At 43.3% G+C, this 21594-nt stretch overlaps 1 long non-coding RNA gene across 1 annotated transcript in view; it reads left to right on the top strand.

The window, feature by feature from the left end:
• The window catches only part of LOC132251706 (uncharacterized), a 63200-nt gene that overhangs the window by 19756 nt on the left and 21850 nt on the right, over positions 1 to 21594 (top strand). The window contains exon 2 of the long non-coding RNA XR_009463648.1: positions 2563 to 2635. This is a non-coding gene — a long non-coding RNA (uncharacterized LOC132251706). The remainder of the gene's footprint in view (positions 1 to 2562; positions 2636 to 21594) is intronic.

The raw sequence follows: 21594 nt of genomic DNA, 5'->3' as shown, positions 1-21594 counted from the left end.
CTGTCCCGTTTTGTTTTCTCGAAACTGTTTCCCTGTTTTGACGAGTTCTGATGTTTCACCCATAGGCTATAATTGGGAATCATGAAAATGCCTTAAACTTTGTCATTTCTTGCCTGATTTGGATGAAAATTGCAGGAGTGGTAAGCCATTCTGAGGGCATGAAGCCTGCCAAGTTTCAAAGAGATAGGTGCAGAGGTTTCTGGGAAACATTACCATAAACTGTTCAAAGCAAAAGTCCTGCCACTTGCTGGCAGCAGCAGTCTCCTCGCATGTAGCGCACAGACCCGGGGCCCGCACCCTTGGGAGGGCTGTGGGCCTATAACAGACTCCTCCAATGGGTACGAGCCCCCCGATCTGCATGCCAGATGAAAGGAGGCTGCCGCTGCTGCCTGGGACTGGTGCTGGGTGCAGCCCACACCCAGCACTGGAGAAGATTGCGGCTGATGCCTGGGACTTGTCTCATCTTGCGTGAAGAGTAAAGGTAATCAAACAGTTCAAACACGACCAGGATACTTTTTCTTTTTCATAGGTCTTTTCCTTATATTTCCCTCTATCTCCAGGTGAGATCTGGTCTCACTAAATCCCTTGGGACACTCCCATTTTTTTTTGTTTTTGGGGGTTTTTTTAGGGGTCAGGGAGTAGCCATCACTCAGGCTCTTTCTCCCGTCAAACCCCCTAGAGCCTGATTGGCTCAGCTCAATGTCCAAACACACACACAAAACAACAACAAGCTCAACTTTCACTGGGACCTGTAGAATAGCTGCTGCTCTTTCCTTCTCGGAGCTTCAGCTGATGCTCCTTTTTTCAGAAGATAATTTTTTTTTTTTTTAGGATGAACTTACTTCACCGGTGCCTTCCTAATGGTATCCGGTTGAGTCCTGTCTTCCACCTGGGTCTGGCTCCAAGGATTCCTTGCTCCCAGTAGTCCTTTCCAGTTTTTTTCTTCCCAGTTGTCTCTCCGCATGCCATGTTGCCCCACCCAGTGTGGGGCAACATCGGGCTCTCAGTGCCCTATCTTAAAGGAGCAGCTGCTCCAGAAGCATTGTTTTCCTGCTCTCCTCGTGTCTTCCCTCCATTCGGTCTCTTTCCCCATGGTAAGTATTTTATTTGCTACCAGTCCCTTATCACAGGGCTCAGTAAACTAAAACTCTGAGGAGGAGTTTTAGTTTGTTGTCCTACAGCCACGGAACGAAGCACCAGGCTCTGTGCAGCTCAGGGGCTCTGCAGGAAGCCCATGCAGGCAGCCTGACAGCAGCCTGGGAAGGCAGGCTCCACCCAAGAAAAAAAAAAAAGTGGCAATCTTTTTTTTTTTTTTTTTTTTTTTCCTGGAGCCTGCCTGCCTGAGCTGCATGGGAGCCCTGTGCTTCTCTCCATGGCTGCGGTGCCCCACAGGACCACCCAATCCGGGTGCCTGAGGGCGGGTGCTACCTGGGGAGCAGGATGCCACTGCCACAGAGGGAAGCACCAGCCCTCCACAGCCCAGGGACCACTCCACCTGCCGGCAGCTCGCCCTCCCATCCCACCACTGGAGAGGCAGGTAAGTGAGTATGTGCATGACACAGGGGCTTAAAGGGCCCTAAATTGAAGTGGTGTTTTTAAAAACCCACTGCTTCAATTTAGGGCCCCCATTTCATCTACACAAACCCTAAGGTATTAAGTAGCTGTCATCTTGTCTCTGCCTATAGAGGCTGCTGTGTCCAAATCTCTTTTGGGGACATGGTTTTATTCCTTAACATAAAACTTAGGGAAAACTGCAAACAAAACTGTTCTTCTGCTAGCCCTGGACCCCAAGAGGCTCCTACTCTTGAGCAAGGATGCAGTTGCACCTCTGTCAAGGTGCTTACATATAGACAGGTTATTTTTATAAATTTTCAGAAATGATCTATCATTTAATAATGCTCTTATTGCTGAGGTAACAGTACATGCCTTGCAAAGTGCTAAGGCTTCTGCTATATTGGATTCCAAATGGAAAGAGTTATAGTGGTATAAAACTGTGTTCAGACCAATCCAAAGAGCAGGAGGGGAAATGGAGGTTCCAAGACTATAAAGAGACCTGTCCAAGACAGTGCAGCCAGAGGAGCTGAAAACTTAATATGAGTCCCTGGGCTCTTGGTTAAGTGCCCTGTCCCTGAGAACCCTGTCTTTAAACTGATTAAATGGGAGAGAGAGGAAGTATGTTTTATATTTTTCTGTCCTTTTCCTTCCTAGGACACTTCTAACTGTTTATTAAAGATTTCCATGTATGGATGAAATCCCAGCCTGGGTGAAACCTCAGTTTTATTTCTTTTCTATCATGGGATTCCCTGGTCCTCTTTCTGGTGTCTTATAACTTTCACATCTTTGTAGCTCTAATGACTTCAGCAGAGTTTCCCATTACAGCAAATACTCAAAGTGAGCATTGAATCGGGCTCTGTCTCTGTGAAAGAGAAGGTCATTGTTTCGTCAGCTGTGTTGCCTTTCATAGTATTTATTATTGGGATGTGTTATTTATTGTTACCTCAAGTACTCATTATCCTGTAAAACCAGAAAGAAAATTTCAAATTAAATTAATTTGTTTTGCAGTGAACCATGGACTCCCAAGCCAATTTTAAGGACAAATGCCACGGTACAAATCTGGATACTTCAATAAATTATGGTAAAATTTTTTATTCTATGATATGCAAAAGCACATTTCCTCATGTATGTTCTGACCTTGACATAAATTAGAAGTAATTCCTCAGTCGATGATAGGATTCATTGGCTATAGCAATATGTTCTGTCAAGTAGTCAGGTTTACTTGTATTAAATTCCTCATACAGTAAATTAAACCAATTATATTCATGTCTTAACTCAGGTTAGAGGCATTCAGGAGTTTTATTAGAAAAGTTATAATAGAATCAACTAGAATCATCATATACTTAATCTCCTGTGCAAATTTACATCTGTGGAGAACTGCAGATAGTGCTGTTAAAGTACTAAGTATTATTGTACTAGCTAGCCATGAAATTTAAGGACTAAGCTGCCTTCTTTTTTAAGCTATTGTTGAAATTCCCTTGGTAGAAAAGATGCTATCTTGGGTAAGGAACTAGACCAGGTTTGAGACAATCTGCCTTCTAATTTCCAGTAACCTTCTAGAAATGAAGTCACTTCATTTCCTTTGTGTGCCAATGTAGCAGAAAGCCCCTTTTCCTCTTGCCTGCATTTGCTCTCCCCTCTTTGGATATGTTTCTCTTTTTCTACCTTTTCTTCCTTCTTCTCTTTCACTTTAAGATAAGGAATTGTGTTTTAAAATTTGTACGTGTGCATTTTGTATCTCCCCTTGTAGTTTGGTATTTTTATCTATTTGTGTGCCATGGCATTTGTAGCTTATATTTTATACTCCTCACCTTTCAACTTTCAACTAAATGTGTTTTAGTAAGTTATACATTGTAACAATGTTAACAAGGGTAGGAATCAAACTGTCCTTCACCGTATCAGGTTGGCCCCTGAAAGAGCGAGTGAATCAGTGATTGAATGTGTAACAAGGTAGCACGCAGCAATTATGACCTGGAAGCTGCAGATCAGCCAATGGAAGAACTCAATAGAAGACAATGTAGCAACCGGGAAATCTCTACATGTCACTGATCAAGGGCTAGAAGCCCTGGCCTGAGTTAATGAACGCCAGAGACCAACTTTTGGGTGGAATATCTCCAAATCGACCACTCCCAGAGCCCTATTCTAAATTCATCAATGGACTCCCAAACCTGCACGTTCATGCAGACGACCCCTGGGGCTGACAGATGCTGTCCAGTAGCCACCGGGGGGGGGGAGGGGAAGTCCCACAAGGGTCAATGACCCCTGGATTGGGCAAACCTGAAAACTGGGGAGTCACCAAAGTCTGCCAGGGACAGATAAAAGGCAGTGAAAAGTGACCCTCAGTGGCGCCCTCTTGATTTCCAACTTGACCAGACCTGTCCAGCCAGAAGGACCAGCTGGCGACCCGCTTCTGGAAGATAACACCACGCTGAAAGAAGCCTCAACTGGCCATCGACAGCAGACTCCAGCGCTTGTAGGATAGGTATACCTGACTCTGTAGCCTGCTACTGTGTGTGTGTGTGTGTGTGTGTGTGTGTGTGTGTGTGTGGGGACCAGCTCCAAGTTTTATGATTACAGTGTTTCAGTCTGCCTAATAAACTAGAATTTTAAGGATCCCGAGTTGGACATTTGTAGCCAACACCAGTTGCTTTGCTTATGAAACAGACACAATAACCCACCCTTCCCTCCACTTGTTACTTGGTCAGACTATTTGCATTGTATTCTGTTTCTGGCTGTTATTTTCTTTAACTATGGTGCTAGGTACACTGTGGGGCCTGGTTTTAATTGGAGCTGCTAAGTGCTACTCTAAGACAGGCAATGCATAATACACAAACTGCAGCCAACTTCATTAAGAACAGGGTTGTCAGGTCTTTCAGGCTTGATTCAGAAGGGGCTCTTAGATGTCATTTTAGGCACTGGGGTACCCCACTTGATACCTCCTCGCAACTAGATATTGAGTCATTGATGACTGGTTGTTGAGCATGATGGTCAAACCAGTTTTATATCCACCTTACAGTATTTCCACCTAATGTGTATTTCTTTAGGTTGTTAATGAGAATTGATTAAAAAAAAATTCTGTACTTGAAGTGCAAGTTGAGGTGTTTGGTTGGTTGTCATTAGGAAACGATGTATTATTTCCATCCTTGATTGAGTGAGCATCACTCTTGGTGCAGAGGTATTTCAGTTGCAGATGCATAGAAAATTTGCTTTCTATGAATGTTCACTCATATGAATTTTGAAATTTTGAGACAGCATGGTTTGCCAAACCCTGTTCCAGTGATGTAGACTTTTAGGTCTGTTGTTGGATCTAGAACGCTTCCAAAGTTTTGCAGCACTGGGATCTGGAGTTTTAGTCTTTCTATTCTAAACATCATACTTGCCATTGGATTATTTGAATAACATCTAAATTTAGGCCCTGCCTACAAGCCATTGAAGTGGTACCTTTTGACTTAGAAATACAACCTGTGTGTGGACACTTCAAGATTTACTCAAATCAGTAACTCCTAGGCATAATGTGAAGTGGGGTTGAGTGGGAGAGTCACTGCCCACATGAGCAGAACTCAGATGAGCCATAAGGGCTAAGTTTCACCCATCTCTGGTTGTAAATTTATAAAATGCCTGGGGTTTTATCATGCAAAATTCAACAAATCATTTTAACAGTGACCACTCTGCAAAGAAGTAGTTATCGTTCTCTGTTTACTAATGTCCTGCAGCAATCAGTGCTGATAAGATCTTGCTGTTAGGGGTCAACTGAATGAGTATAATGAATATAGTTTCTGGATAGCCTCACAGTGAGAGTATAAAGAGAGAGAGAGCAAAAAAAAACCCCATCAACCAAGATAAAAACAGTGGAGGCAACTGAGAAGAACAATGGACTAATCTTTCAGCTGAGACATTTTCAATACCTAGGGAAAAACAGAGCAAGGAAAAAGAGGTCACAGTAAGGATACAAATGAATGAAACACTGTTGAGCTAGAGGTACGGGACTGATTTATGGTTGTTATACTTCTGCTAAACTGCACAGAGAGCATTTTGAGGCTTGTCTGACTAGCTCTTACAATTGCTTTCAATGCCAACCAGCATGGAAATACATGCACCTTTATTGGAGAGGGTCATGTTGTATACTGGAGAGGCAGAAACAGACTGGAAAGTTAAGTGGCTACAGATCCATACAGTTAAATCTAGGACCAGATAGTAAATTGAGTATATGCCCATGCAGTGCTGTTAAAATCAGTGGAACTGAACTAAAATGCATCAGCTAAGGATTTGGTCTCTGATACCATATCATCAGGGTATGTTACCAGGCAAGCAGTTCATTCTAAAATGAGACTCCTTGTATGAATAATTTATGTGAAACCACTGCCAACATATATTTCTAGTCATAGGATACACTATAGATGGGTGCTATAAAGGTCTTGATTCTGCAAGCACTTACAAGTCTTTCTTCACTTTGAGCATGGGAGCCATATAGCTGAGGTCAGTGGAAATACTGAAAACAAAGCATCTGTGCATAACCAACCCTTCATAGGATAGATGCCTTATTTGGTAATCTACCGAAGTGGTGGGCTTTCCCAGTCTGGACATCCAGAACCCAATTGGCTCTGAACACAGCAATTTGGAAAATGTTGAATATAATAATTATGAAAACTTTTCTAGAACCGGGAGAAACAATTTTGATTCTTATAAAATTTAATTCTTACATTTTTTAAATTTAATTTTTAATTCTTAAATTTGAATTCTTATACAATTTAATTATTTAATTCTTATAAGAAATAGCCAAATTATTCTTTGTAATTACAGAATGTTCAAAATTTCACAGCCTTTTTTGAAGGACTATATCTGGTGTATTAGCATTCACTTATGTTGTGTGGTTTTGGGCTTAAGTGATAAAATTTTAATCTGGATATTTAGCCAGAATCTCAGCTGGTAAAGCAACAAGGGTGATGTCATGGTGCGGTTCTGTTATAGACCACCAGACCAGGAGGAAGTGGTGGATGAGGCTTTCTTTAAACAGCTAGCACAAGTTTCCTGATCACAGGCCCTGGTTCTCATGGGGGACTTCAGTCCCCCTGACATCTGCTGGGAGGGCAATACAGCAGTGCTCAGACAATCCAGAAAGCATAGGTGACATGGGTGGGGCATGGGGACAGTCTCTCCCCACCCCCCGAGACTGGCCCTCGCCAACTGGGGAGTGGGGAGCGCCAGACGGTGCCCACCTAAGAAGCACAGGTGGCACTTCTGGTTTTGCTTAAACCAGAAGAGGATGAAAAAAAGGCTGAAGTACTCAATGCCTTTCTCATTCAGTCTTCACTGGCAAACTCAACTCCCAGACTACTGCACCTGGCAGTAGGGCTGTGCAAAATTTCGCAGGCTGTTTCACATTTTGACGCTGTTTCGACTCATTTTGCACTCAAAACAGCAAAATCAAAATGAAATGAAGGGCTTTGAAACAGCCTCAAAACAAAATGAGGCCAGTCGAAATGTTTTGCAAGTTTCGAAATGTTTTGAGTTTTGAAGCAACAGCCAGGGGTTGTGGGAGGCAGAGGAGAGCCAGGGCTGTGCTCCGAGTGGCTCCGCAGCCCCATGTGTCTCAGCCTGGCAGGGAGCACAGCCCTGGCTCTCCCCACCTCCTGTTGCCAAGCTGCACTCCGTGGGGCTGGTGGAGCCAATGGGAGTGCAGCGCTGGCTCTGCTCTGACCGCCTCCTGATGCCAGGCTGCACTCCGATTGGCTCCACCAGCCCCATGGAGCCCAGCCTGGTGGCAGGAATCACCACCTCCCACCACCAGGCTGAGTTCCACAGGGCTGGGAGCTGAGCTTGGTGGAGGGAGGCAGAGCTCCACCTCTCTCCACCAGGCTCAGCACCCAGCGACTTCCTGCCTGGTGGAGGGAGGCGGCATGCAGCACTGGTGCTGCACTCCAACTCCTTCCACTGGGCTCAGCACCCAGTGACTCCCAGGCCTGTGGAACTGAGCCCAGTAAGGGGGAAGCAGAGCATAGTGCCGGGGCTGCGCTACGCCTTCCTCTACTGGGCTTAACTCTCAGGGCCAGTCCCAGGCGGCAGTGGCAGCCTCCCGCCTGCACCCCTAAGAGGGCTCTACTGGACTCCTCTGGTGTTGTGGGTGAAACTTGAAACAGTGTTGAAACGGAAAAACTGTTTTGATGAAACAAAATGGAACAGTGCATGACTTATGAGGAGAGGTTGAGGGAACTGGGATTATTTAGTCTAGATAAAAGACTGAGGGGATAGCATCCTTCAAACTACCTGAAGCGGGGTTTGAAAGAGAATGGTTCTAGATTGTTCTCAGTGGTGGCAGCTGACAGAACAAGGAGCAACCATTTTAGGTTGCAGCAAGGGAAGTTTAGGTTAGATATTAGGAAGAATTTTCTCACTAGGAGGGTAGTAAAACACTGGAACAGGTTACCCAGAAAAGTTGCGGACTCTCCATCCTTGGAGGTTTTACATGTGGGACACTTAGAAACATAAATAACCAAAAGCTACTAGTGTCCTTTATCCCTGATTCAGCAAAGCTTGTGATTGATACTTACATCCCCTTGGGTGCATCTACACATGCATTAAGGCACTTTTCCTAATGTGTATTAAATTTAGTGCCTTTATTGTGGGGCACTAAACAAGCGTGCTTTAGGTTGCTTTAATGCATAGTAATGAATGCTCACAGTTTTTAAGTGACACTTAATGTGCAGTAGCCTATTTTATTGCGCATTAGCATAATCGCATGATTTTTTTACGTGATGCTTTAATGTGCAGTAAAATAGGCTACTGCGCTTGAAAGCACATGTATAGATGCGCCCACTGAATTGTAAGAACACGTCTTAAAACTTTGCTGAACTGGGCCTACATGTCATTTTCCATAAATTGAATTGAGTTGTGGTTCATGTTTTACGAACAATTTAAACTAACAACAAAAGGGGGTATATTATTCAATGTGATATTCCAGTTGCATTGTTTATAGTAAAAGGTATTGAATGTGTTTGTTTACACAAAATTAAATGCCAAGATACTAAAAGAGAGAATGGGTAGAGGAGGACAGTAGTCGAGTTACCACCAACTACGAGGTAACTCTTGGGGTTGAGGGAAAAAAATAAGCTGTCTTGCAACTTTATTATTGCTATTGATCACATTTATGAAGATGACATAAAGTTGCAAACAGTTATAATACAAAAAAGGCAGTTACAACAATGCAAAGTGGTCCATCACATAGCCTGTATGACAACTTTATTACTGCAATGGACTAATATTACAACAGGGAAATATAGTGCTCATAAGTTATTTTGAAACAAAACAGCACAGTAACCAACATGTTGCCTTATAACATTTATTTTTTATGAGCTACAATAATTATATTGAACAGTTACCAAAGTGTACAGGCAAAAGGGAATAAAGTGAGATTTCACAACAGGGATGGCTCTTTTACATTGTAATGTGCTATAACAACTATTGCAACTCAGGCCACTTTCACTCTGTGGAGACCAGTGTTCTTAGAAAGTAATCCAATGGCAAATTAAGTCAGATGTCTCTTTTATTCACATGGTATTGATTTAACCTGAGACTCAGCAAAATGCCTAAGTTGTTGCTTAAGTATCATTAAAGTCATGTAAGTGACAGATGGAGAGGTGTGTGGGTTCATGAAACCTCTCTTTGGTTTTCTTATTGATAGCAAATTTTCTGGGATGCTTGTTTTGATATTTATTCATGATATTTATTTGTGAGCTAGTGTTGGCATTCAAGAGGCATAGGGGCAATGTATAATGCAAAGTTGGGATTCCAAAGAGTTGTATTTGATAATCCAGTAGTTAAGAATTGGAACAGACTACCTAAAAAGGTTGTGGACTCGCCAGTGCAAAGCTTCAGGTGCTGATTCAATTTGGAGGAGATTTGGCCTGATTCAGTGGCTGAATTTCCAAATCCTAATCGAATCAGGAGCCCAGTTAAAAGGTCTGAATCGATTTGAAGCTCTTCGAATCGATTTGGAAAAGATTCAGAGAGCTTCAGAGATTTGGGCAGTCCCCACTCGCTGCAGGAGGGAGCTGGACCTGGACTCGTAGCTGGTAAGTGGGGGGGGGGGACTGTGGGGGGCCCACAAGGCCACATCCCTGCCTGCTCTGCCAGCCCCCCTGAGCTCTCCCATCCTCCCCCCCATGGCTGCCTTTCCCACCTTAGCTCCTGGCTTTTTAAAAAAAAAGCCTCACTCACTGGCTGCTGCCAGCTGTTGGGGGGCAATTCCTGCTGCCCCCCACTGCCCCACGTTGCATAGGGGGCTCTGCCATGAGCCACTCAACCCCCACCCAGCCCTTAAAAAAAAACAAACCCAAAAACACACTCGTCAACAGCTGCAGTGGCCTCAGGGCTTCTGGGGGCTCATGACAGAGTCCCCCATGCAGTGGGGGACAGTGGGGATTGCCCACCCGCTTGGCAGCAGCTGGTGACTGTGGGCTTGTTTTTAAAGAGCTGGGAGCTTCAAGAGGGGGCGGGGCAGCCATTGAGAATGGGTGGGGATGGGGCTAATTTGGAGATTTGGCTGATTTGGCTGTGGCCGAATCTCTGAATCAGATTTGGGCAAATCGATTTGGGACAGTGATTCGAATCACCAAATTGAATCACTGTTCGCCAAATTGGCCAAATCCGAAGTGAATACTAGCCACTTTGCACAGGCCTACTCTCCACCCCTGGAAAATTTCAGGAGCAGGTTAGACAGATACTTGACTGCAATGGTTTAGTCAGGGATGATCCTGCCCCAAGCTGGGGACTGAACAAGATGACTTCATGAGGTTCCCTCTCAGTCCTATGATCTACCTACCAATATAGTGAGGTACATTAAGGGAGCAGCTTATTTAGGGATGGTTCTGGGCTTTTTCCCCTCCAAAAACTGCTTATTAGCTGCTACTTGTATTAAGATAACATTATTTCTTGTGTTTAAAATAGAGCAAGAGTTTATGTTAAAAGTTTATGCCCATATAATTGTCATTAAACTGGTGTGGGAATATAATGGACATAGAAGACACAAACCCTGAACTGGGGTGACTTCACCAAATCCAGAATTACCCCTGAAAGCACAAAGGGTAAAATTGTATGGGTGTAAGTTTAATTAATTTAGGTCTTGTCTATCCACCTCTATTCCTGGGTAGCCATAGCTGATGTTTACTAGTTAGCCCACTATCTAGCAGCCAGGCACCGTAATGACCCTCATCTATGTGAGCTATCTCAGGATAGTCACACATTTGTCTGTTCCTGATTCTGGCATAATTTTATTAGTCAATGTGGCAGGGCATTGCTGGTGCCTGCCACTTTAAGGGCTGAGCCAAAGAGCCAGCAGGTGCTTGATTACGGTGGTCATTTTAGAACTCTGGCAACCTGTATAAACAGAGCAGTTCACTGCTGGCAGGCCAGGCAGGAACACCATCTGGTTGAAAGGCTGTATGAAACATCTTGGAGGTAAGGGCAGGAGCTGGAGGGGATGGTTTGGAGGCTCCTGGTCCTGGGCATGACCTAAAACTGCACCCTGCCAGGGATGGGTGGGGCTCCCAGTGGCATGGGATCCCCTAGGAGATACCAGGCTAGTTACCACCCTAGTGAAAGGTGGGTTGGGGTGCCTTAAATCCTAGCCCTCACGGTACTGTGAGTACAAGGGGGCCAGGCACAGCTACAGCCACCCGAGCCCAAGGAGGGTGTAAGACTCAGCTGGGGCCAGGCACGGCTACGGCCACCTGAGCCCTTACCAGGAAGGAAAGCCCCGTGGCCCTGGTGAGGGGGTGGAGAGGAGGGGCCGCAGTGAGGGGAAAACCAGAGGGCTGGGAGCCCAGTATGTGTGTGCAAATGGATAGAGTTGCCACGGGAGGGGCCAGGGCAAGCTTGGACCCGGTCAGGTAATTGGCTGGCCACTACCACAGTGAGGGTCGTGGGAGAGGCCCAAAAGACGGTACGTCTGCCACCCAAGGTATGAGCTAGATAAACTCTATGGCCAAAGGGGCCTGCTCTGAGAGGGATCAAGGAGGTACAAGCTGTTGATGCGTGGAAGTGACCCAGCGAGAGGGGGTAGAGTGTGAGAGGAGGGTGATATAAATGTGTGCGTGTCTGAGGCCTGACAATGAGGGCTAAGCTTAAGGTCAGGAGCATTGTGTGATCTGAATGCCACCTGCGAGTCTTGGGCTGTGGTGTGGGGGAGGAACAGAGCCACAGATAGCACCCCTCTGGCATTGGGGCAAGAATGGGCAGCCTCCTGCCTTATTAAAACCAATTAAGAAACAACAGGGTGTGGCAGGCAAGGAGGCGGGTGGTTGGCCCAGAACAGGTGGGCGGACCAATGGCAGCCTGGCCCCAAGAAAGCCCCCTGTTACAGTGAACAAAACCGGTGAAAATGACACTGGGATATGTGCCCATCTGTCCATGCCTACAGTGAGAAAGTGTCAAAAAGATGATCTAGTTGATAAAGCTTTTGGAGGTAAGGGTTCAAGTCCTCATTCAGCCACAGACTTTGTGTGTGAACTTGGGCAAGTCACTCAATCTGTTCCATCTCACTTCCTGCTATGTAAAATGGGCTTAATAATGCTTCCTACCTGGAGGATATCCTGTGAGGATAAAATCCATTAATGATTATGGAGTGTTCTAATACAATGCTGCTAAGTGCCCATGCCAGTTCTTCAGTGGATGAATACAGAAGCAGGAGAAAAATTCTTCAGGAACTCTGGCTCTTTCAAAACTTGCTCTGCAGCACATAGACTGGAAGCTCACTTACCATGAAATTTATTATTCACTTTAAATTTCCACGCTATTACCTTGTGTTCCAACCCAGCATTTCCCACTGGTGGCTATCGGAGGCTATCGGAGGGAACAGTCTTCTGTATCTACTTCCTAATTGTTTCTACTAACGTATGCTTTATTAAACTCCTGCTGTTTTCCTGACTAGCTTATCTTTTGCTAAAAATAGTTTGATTAATAAAAGGGATGTGTCAGATGTATCCATAGTTATATATTTTCCCTGAGATTGATAAAATACCAGACTATGCTTTGAATTTCTATTTTAATGCTAATCTCTAGCAGCAGGCGCCAAGATGATTCTTAAACCTTTGTTCGTCACAGACATATCCCCTGTGAGCTTCTCAGGGGCTGTTAATGGGATATTACCAATCTGAATCCAATTCATGTTGGCAGTTATTAAAATTCAAAACCTGGTTAGTTTAATCTGTCATTGTGAAACAAACCATGATGACGGTGGCCGAAGTGAAGTGAATTTGGGGGAATAGTCTTGTTCCTAGACTGCACTCCTGGGTGCAGTCGTAGAAGACCCACAAGAAAAAGATGGTTTGGAAGCCTTCAGTACACCCTCATGTGGGTCATTACATTCTGTCTATGAGATTTTCCTAAGTTAGTTTCAACTGGATATAGTGTTGACTTGATTCTTTTTTGTCCTCAGTCCATCTTACCCAAGAAGGTAGGTATGAGCAGTTGATAGATAAAAGGGTTTTCTTTCTTACTTTGGTCTTCTGTTTATATTATCAAGTGTGTACAGAATTCAGTTTTTTTCTTAGTTAAAACATGATGTAAATGAAAGGTTAAATATTTATATTTTCTCTCACCCATAGTACTAATGGTGTCGGTAGGTGCTAACAGCAATTTTTTGAAGAATTTTTGGATAGTGTATCAGGATATCATTAAAAGAAAGACATTATTATAGCCTGGTAGTATTTTATTGTTTAGCACAGTCCTTCGAAAATACATACTTTGTTTGGGGTTTTGAAAAGTAGGGCCCCACTCTAACTCATGGTGCTTTACATAAAGTGGGGAAGAGGCTGGAGGCAGCCTGCACCAGTCCAGGCCAGCAGCCTCCCTGGAGGGGGGCTCCATTTCTTCCCTGCCCTTTCCTTAGCTCCGGCCATTCAGCTGCCAGGTGTAGCCAGCATGGAGCTTCTGGCTGCTGAATGGCCAGAACTGAGGGGGTGTGGGCAAGGAATGGGGCTTCCTCACCTTGTGCCCCCCCCCCCCCCAGCTACCCTGGCTGAGGTATTAGGGGGGCTGTGTTGGGTCAGTGAGGGGAGGGGGCTCCATTCTTCTCCCACCCAGCACCAGCCCAGCTCAGCCCTGCTCCCCACATGAAAAATTAACCTTGGAGGGAATATAAGTTCCATAAAGCTGCTTTGCTTTTGAGCACCTTCGGGCACGTCTAGACATCATCATACAGCAACAGTGCTACAGCAAGGTGCTTTAGTACTTCCCTTTGGAAGTACTAAAGCATGGAGCAGTATGCGCAGTTACTGCACTGTGCATGTGGCATGTGGTTGGATTTCACCGCTACATTACCATAGCAGTATGCTATACCAGGGGAGTTCCCCCACCCCCAACTACAGTGACATAGCTGGTGATCATGCGTAGACCCCCATGATCACTATGTCACTGTAGCATGCCATATGGCGATGTAATAACACATTATGTCGCCGTAGGATGACAGGGTTAGTTTTTCATGCAATTGGCCTTTTTTAAAGTGCTCTGCAGCAATGCCTGTGTTAAGTCATGGCTGTAGAGCATTTTCAGGGGCCCAGTCACTCAAAAACTGTCACTTCTGTCTGTGCCCTCGGTTAACACTGATAGACTCACTCCTGGCTAACACTGTAAATGAGAGGAAAATTTAAAACAATATTTTTGGAAATATGAAAAATACTAGGCCCAAATCATTCATAACACATTTGTCTAAAGCAGAGTTGCCCTCGTGAATGAATTTGGCTCACTGCATTTTTCTCAAAACAGTAGCAGCTCTGGCCACTAACTGGCATAGAAATAAAAGCAACATGGAATGCACATTATACAAATGGTGTATTTCTGTAGGTCTTCATAGAGCACCCTGCCTTTTCTAGAATCTAATACTTAAGATGAAAAGTGTGCTTTGTAGCAGTGTGCAGTTGACTGGACAGATGGGCAAGCTGTGAGGAGCCTCTCAAAAATGTGGAATTTCTTTCCCTTCTTTCTTCACACATGTTTGAGGAAGAAGGTCAAGAGAACACTAAAGGGAATAAAGTTTTTCTCTGTGAGCATCAATCACCTGAAGTGGGAATGGAACTTAACATCAATTAAGGCTTGACATCAACTCAGCAGGGTTCACCCTTTGTGTAAAATATAGTCCATGAGAAACTTCTTAGCTTTCATACTAGGTGCCTCATTTAGTTTTCAGATGTGCCAGCAACTTAAAAGAAAATCCTACAGATAAAAACCTTTTTGCCTCTGGAGCAGAAAACATCAGGCCAGATTATTTTAAAAGGTTTACATTAGGGTAGCTACAGTGGTGTCAGTCTACCCAAGGGACTTACATGGCTCCCATCATCCTGCTGTCTTTTACATTTTAAAAAAATTCTTGCTAACTCCCTGTGTGGTAGGGCGGTATATAAGGGTCTTCAAGGATAGGTCTGTGCAGCAAATGAATGCACAAGCATAGCACAAATAGTCATACCTGTGCTGACTTTCATCTGGCAAGTAAGGGCAACAACAGTAGTAAAGGCATGGTGGCATCGCTGTGGGCTTGCAACCTGAGTTGCTATCAAGGTCACTTTCAAGCTTATGTAGCCCGTGATCATACCAGCATTCACCGTGTGCATTCACTGTGTGCATTCACTGCTAGTATTACTTATACTAGCTAGATTAAAGTCAGTGAAGTCCTGCCTCCCTTTTGCTTCAATCGCACCGCAATGTGTAGTGTAGCTGTATCCATGTGCAGCTGTATCCATGTCCTACCAGTGCCTCACTTCCCCATGTGCAAAATGGAGATGACAGTCCTTCCTTTTTTTTCTTATGAATTGTGCTGGAAACAGTAATGAACCAGGAGTCCACTACACTTAGATGTTTTACAGACACAAAATGTAAAGATGGTCCCCTGGCCCAGGAAATGAAGGTAAAGGGCAGGTGGAGTGACTGGAAAGTGCTAAAGATATTAGAAAAATGAATTCATAGTTGGCTTATGAGGCATTTTGTGTATGGGAAACCAGGATTTTTTCTTTTAAATTGAATAACTTGTGCAAACAAACCAATAGCTTCAATCTGTAGTTCTCATACATGGGGCTATGCCTGGAGGCTTGGCTGGGGAGATGAAGTGGGCATCTTAATAGGACTGTGGGTTATTTAAGAAAATGCAAGGGAATTTAGAGAGTTGTTGAATTTAACAGAGATTGAGGTCTTTTCTTTTGATTTTTGAGCTGTTCTGTAGCATTATAGAGCAAGGACATAATTTGCCATTAAATTCCATACGAGGAGTAAAAAAAAATCCATTGATGTGGTAACATTTTGTCCTCAGCGGTAAGCTCCTTGGGGAAGTGGCTGTTTTTCATAATAAGCTTGATCAAAAGCATCAAGACCGCGCCTCCTGCAAAGGAGTGCCAGGAAAGTAATAAATAAAGAATAAGGATGCATTTATTGCAGTTATCACAGAGAGGTATCAATATACATATTCCCTTCAAAGCAGAGGGAAATATAGTGGGGCCTCACCTTGTTAGTGACAGTGAGTACAAGATGACAATTGTACCCTTGTAGGATGCACCCACAGAGTCTTTATGTGGAGATTATGTGGATTTTCCTCTGATTTCCATGCTTAAAATCGGCAATTTCTTTTGGTTTTATGAGCCTAAAGCTCCTTCAGTTGCCTTAGCAAATGCAACAGCTCCCTAGCTAGGAGTTACTTTATACTTAACAGTTGTAATCTTTTCTTCAAATGTAAGGTTGCAGCCTGCTCTTCAGCTGCTGATATGCTTAATTCACTCTGAGTGCCCACAGGGATATCATATTTCATACTAGCTTTTGACATTTTATATTTTAATTAAGCTTGCCCTGTAGGAAGAAAGACACTAACAACTAGGCTTTCCTCACTAGCACAACATGTCGCCTGGAATGAAATTTGCTGGCTGTGACCCTTCTAGAGCCATACACTTTTGTTTGGCAGAAATGTCTCAGGAGAGACTAAACATACTGTGCACAACTCCTAAGTTTGCAATTATTGAAAGCAGGATACACTTAATTCCTACGTTCCTTTCTTGCAACTCCATTGGGAATCAGAAGGAACAGTTATGTGGTTATACCATTTTATTCACCTTGGGGAGAAAACCATCTGGTAAAAACACATGGCTTATCTTAGAGAAAAGAACTAGGATTGAAGATGCTTCTGGAACAGTGCACGGAGAATGGCAGCTGGAGTTTTAGAGGAAGAGGAGTCTTTTATTTAATGCACCCAACTAAGTCTCCAGAGATGTGGGTTAATTTCCCAGCTCTTTCATATAACGCCTCGGTGAGGCCCCAGTTAAGTAAGGTGCGTAAGCAGGTATCTAGTACGAAATATAGTCACATTTTCACTCATTCGTTGAAGTTAGGCATGTGCTTTGGGACCTCATTGACTCAAGACTTATTTTAAAGCGCCTTAAAACCATCATGGCAGACCAGGTTCTTTGGGTAAATCTGATAACTTACACCCCTTAAAGCCATCATGGGTCTCTCAGTGGGCTTCAAAGTGGAGTTAGGATCATGTAGAGTTTCTTATCTACAGAAGAGGGAGAATAATACTGCCCTATTTCAGAAAGTGCTAAAATACTGTGTTGATTAAATATAACAAATTTATTTGTACTGCTCTAGTGTGTAAGAGCCCCTGTCTCGGATCACGATCCTATTTTGCTAGGTGTAATGGATGAGATAGTAGAGATAGACAGGGGGCACAAGGAAACAATGGATAATGTTGGTCAATGCAATAAGAAGTTGTCTCAGCATATAGTTCTCAAACAGAGAAACTAGAAAACTTGATACCATAGCCTGAAACTAGTTTTCTGCTTCCCTTTCTTTTGGTTGCACTTACCTATTTGATGAGATTTACAATGTCAGGTGCCCTGCCTTGTGGAGGAGGGAAAAGAGGCCCCAGGTGTAATTTACCTCCATGTTCTTTGTTGAGGGTTTCTATCAGAGATGTATTCCTTATTAATTCCCAAATGTGCTTGTTTATCATGTGGGAAGTAGATAGCAATAGCAATGAGAGGACACTTTTGAATACAGCTTAACCAGCTCACAAAATGTAAGCAAAATCTGAATGAAATTCCTGTGAAGTTGTCCTTGTATTATTCTTTTTATCTTCCCCCCCCCCATGGATTGTGGAAGAAGGATGATGATACCAGTAAAGAAAAGAACTAAGATTCAGGCTCCTAAGAAAAATTTTTCTCTCTACCAACTGTTTCCTCTGTGACCCTGGGCTGAGTCTCTTAGTAGTCTGTCTCTGTGCCTCAGTTGCCCATCTGTAAATCAGAATAATGCTGCTGCTTGCTTCACCATGGTATTTGAGCACATTTGAGAGGTATTCAGCTTTGGTAAGTGTGATGGGAGCAAATACATTCTCAGAGAGCAAGTGCTTGTAAAAGGTTCAAGACCGATGAGCGGGGCGAGTTTCTCCAGTTTCAGAAAAGGAGTGGCGGTCCGTTTTTAATCTGACATCTCCCTGTTTGTGCTGCAAATTCAGTTTTGGCCTCTTGGCATGCACATTGCTGCCTTTTAGACTGACGTTAGGCATCTGACTTTGGCCTGGAGAGTTCAAATTACTTGCTAAAGCCCACTCAGAAATTGAGTGTGCAGAACCTAATAAATGCATAATGGTGTTCCTGCAAGGAGACACTAGAGGCAAAATACCACTCGGAGAGCAATCATTTTTTCCCCTCCACTTAGCCTTGGTTGCAATTGCAAGCAGAATTACAGCTGTCATGTAAACCACTAACAGCAGTAGGGACATACAGGTTTGTGTGACCTAGGTATTACTCTGATGGGCATGTACAAAATGACTATGGGAGCTAAAGATGTTGCATTTTACACAGGATCTCTTGAAAAAATGTCTCAGAATGACCACTTACAGAAGCTGTTTCCACTAGTTTAAATACTACCCTCCGAAGACAAAACCACTTTAGTGTGAAGACAGAGTTGGTAAGTGCCACATTATTCCACTACCATCTTGAACTTGTTTTTCTGATGCTGAGCTACATTGTGTCTTTCATTTTTCTCACCTGAAGTGTTCAGGTCACAGATGTTTGGTGAGTGATGAGCAGAACTTGCCCAAATGCGCAATCCTATTTCCAGCAGAATACAGTGTGACAAGCCAATTTAGGTGTCCAGGTCAAATGAATCTTTTTAGTTGACTGCATCAACTTCATTGGACACAGTTGTTATCTTCTGTGTTAAGGTCTCATTCTTTGAGGTGCTCAGTACTTCTACTTGCCACTGACTTTAGAGGGAGCTGCTTGCTTGGTGCTTTCATGGATGGGTGCTTTCTGTGGCAAGCTATTTTGAACAAGTTGATTTGTGTCCCAAAATGAAGGTAGCTTAAAACTTAGGAATAGCTATGTTAATGTTTCTGGGGTGTAGGTTGTAGCCATGTTGGTCTAAGGACATAGGCAGACAAGGTTCTTTAAGTAAATCTGATATCTTTTATTAGACAAACTCAAATAGTTAGAAAAAAAATCTTCTTTGTAAGCTTTTGGGTAAAAATACCCTTTGTCAGGCTGAGAAAGCATTGGCAGTTGGTCTGTGCTCTTTCAGGATGGTCTGTAGTCCATTCAGGAAGAGCACAGACCAGCTGCAGACACTGCCTCAGCCTGACGAAAGGTATTTGTACCTGAAAGCTTGCAAAGAAGATTTTTTCTAACTATTTGAGTTGGTCTGGACCCCTCCTAGCCCACCCCTCATCTCTCTCTGGTCTCATGGGCCAATGATCTGTAACAGCCTTAACTACCTATATAGATTCTTTAAACAAAATATGTCTTACTGCAGCCAAATACAATTTGCGTATCTAGGAGCAAAGGTTGTAAGCCACACCTTCAGAATGGAAGACTGTATCCTGGGAAGCACTGATGCTGAAAAAAAGGGCAATAGTGAGCAAACAACTGGACATGAATGTGTGTTATACCAGAGGTCAGACTACATGATCTGTTTCCTTCTTGTCCTAAGACTTGTGAATCAAGTGTCCTTGTATTGGCCAAGCCTGGATTGCAGATAGACACAAAGCAACCTTCCCTGCTGGGGGAAAAAACCATGATTGTTGTTTCCATAAACACTAGATACAAACAGTGTTGAGTGGTTTCTATGCAACAGCAATTAACCAACTCATTTATATGCTCTGTGTTGATTAAAGATGGTGATTCACAAATTTTAGCAAGCTGCGTTAATTTTCAACTTGGTGAGAAAAAAGAGGGAGAAAAATGAATGAATCAAATCATCTCTTCTTAGTCACAGATGGTAACTAGAAGCAAATAGATAGGGCTTGATCCTGAAATTGCTTCATTATTATTATTTATCAATGATCATTTTTTATTGCTGATTAGTAAATGTCTCCAAAAGAACATGCTGTGCTTGCCAAGACTGGAGTTGGCTTTTACTTATGCCCATGTGAATCTGGAGTAATGCCAGTGAACTCACTTGAATCTCTCCAAGCTATATTTCTCTTTTAGATCCTTGTGTCACACTTACTGCCCTACTAACTGCCGTACAATGCCTTGGGGATCAGTGTCTGTTTTTCAACCTCTTTCTCAAAGAGGGTCAGTATATTTTTGCTGTTCGTTTCTCTATGGGAGGTTAGGTGGAAGCAGAGGGAGTTAAACTGTGATTTCAAGAAAGCAGATTTTGTGATCAGACTCACCTGGCTGCTTGAAAGCCCATGCATGCATCCTTATTCAAATCAATAATTCCTAACTTGGGTCTTCATTCTTCAAGGACTTCATCTCACTTAACTTGAGTGGGTCCATTGGTTTCCTTGGGCTTATTGCACAGAATTAAATATATGCATAAATCGCTGCATCCTTTCTTCTGCTTGCCAACTTTCACTTCATCATGTCTCTGTATTTAGACATGATGACCAGCCTCCAGTTTACAGATGGTGAAACTGAGGCACAAAAAGGTTAAACCAGTTTTCCCTTTTCAGAGAGGGTCATGTCTAGACTGAAGGGTTTTCTGAGGGCCAGCACACTGCTCAGTTTACTAGTCCCTGCTGGGTTTCAAAACTCAGCTCTGCAAAGTGAACTCCACAAACTCCTGCCATCATTTTGCTCGAGACATTAAATTCTTATTAGTATGCCTTTATTATACGGCGTTCTTCTATATAATATTCCCTACATATTAGCATTTTACAATCCACATTGCTGCAGCTGGTTTAATGTTAGTCACCCAGGACACTGGGTTGGCATTAGTATTCCTAATTTACTTTCTACTGTACTTACAGTTATAAGATGTAATCTAGAGGACTGTAAACCCTTTGAGTGATGGTGTTCCATTAAGCCATGTTTTATACAGGTGTTGCTAAAGGCAATAATGGAGAGTATTTTGTTCACCCCAGGCAGGACATAAATTACACAATGTAATTTTCAAACCAAGTCTTCTGCATATACAGTACCAGTGTTCCTGAACAACATTTTGCTAAGTAATAAAGCCCCCAAAAGTTCTGTAAGCATTTTAAAGCTGCAGCAGTTTTATGTTTGGGCTTACTTGCAAATGAACCACACATTAACTGTTTGCCTGCTGGTTAAAGGAAAATGATGATAACCAGGTTCATTTAATTTAAACAATGATTTCTGTCTGATGCATGAATGGCTTCGTAGGGGTGTGAGTTCCTTTCAGCTTTCACTCCCTGCTTTCATGGGAGCAGTGCAGGTCCTTAGGTGAGACTTACCAGTCTTATTGCAGTCTAGTGCAGTGTTTGTCTACATCTGGACAGGTGTAAATGGCTAATTGATGTAGTGCCAGCAGAGTCGTCTGTCACACATTTGCACTTTCACAGACCTGCATTTTGCATATTGGCTTATGCTTCTGTTCCACTTAAGAGAGTACACAAATACCAGCAGACTCTATTTATGCTGAAAGAAGGGTGCTTGTGCCCAAAAGCTTGTAGAGAACAATTTTTCCAGCTCTTTATGTTTTATTAGACCAACTATCCTGTTTACCCAATTAAACTTGTGCACCAGTAGAGGGCACTTGAAAAATATGTTGCCTAGTTCCCAGGGTTTCTCTAAAATGAACAAAATCCCTAGTGAAATA

This window comes from Alligator mississippiensis, chromosome 7 (assembly GCF_030867095.1).
Source record: "Alligator mississippiensis isolate rAllMis1 chromosome 7, rAllMis1, whole genome shotgun sequence".
Classification (NCBI taxonomy): Eukaryota; Metazoa; Chordata; order Crocodylia; family Alligatoridae; genus Alligator; species Alligator mississippiensis.
This window is presented reverse-complemented; position numbering and strand designations above follow the sequence as displayed.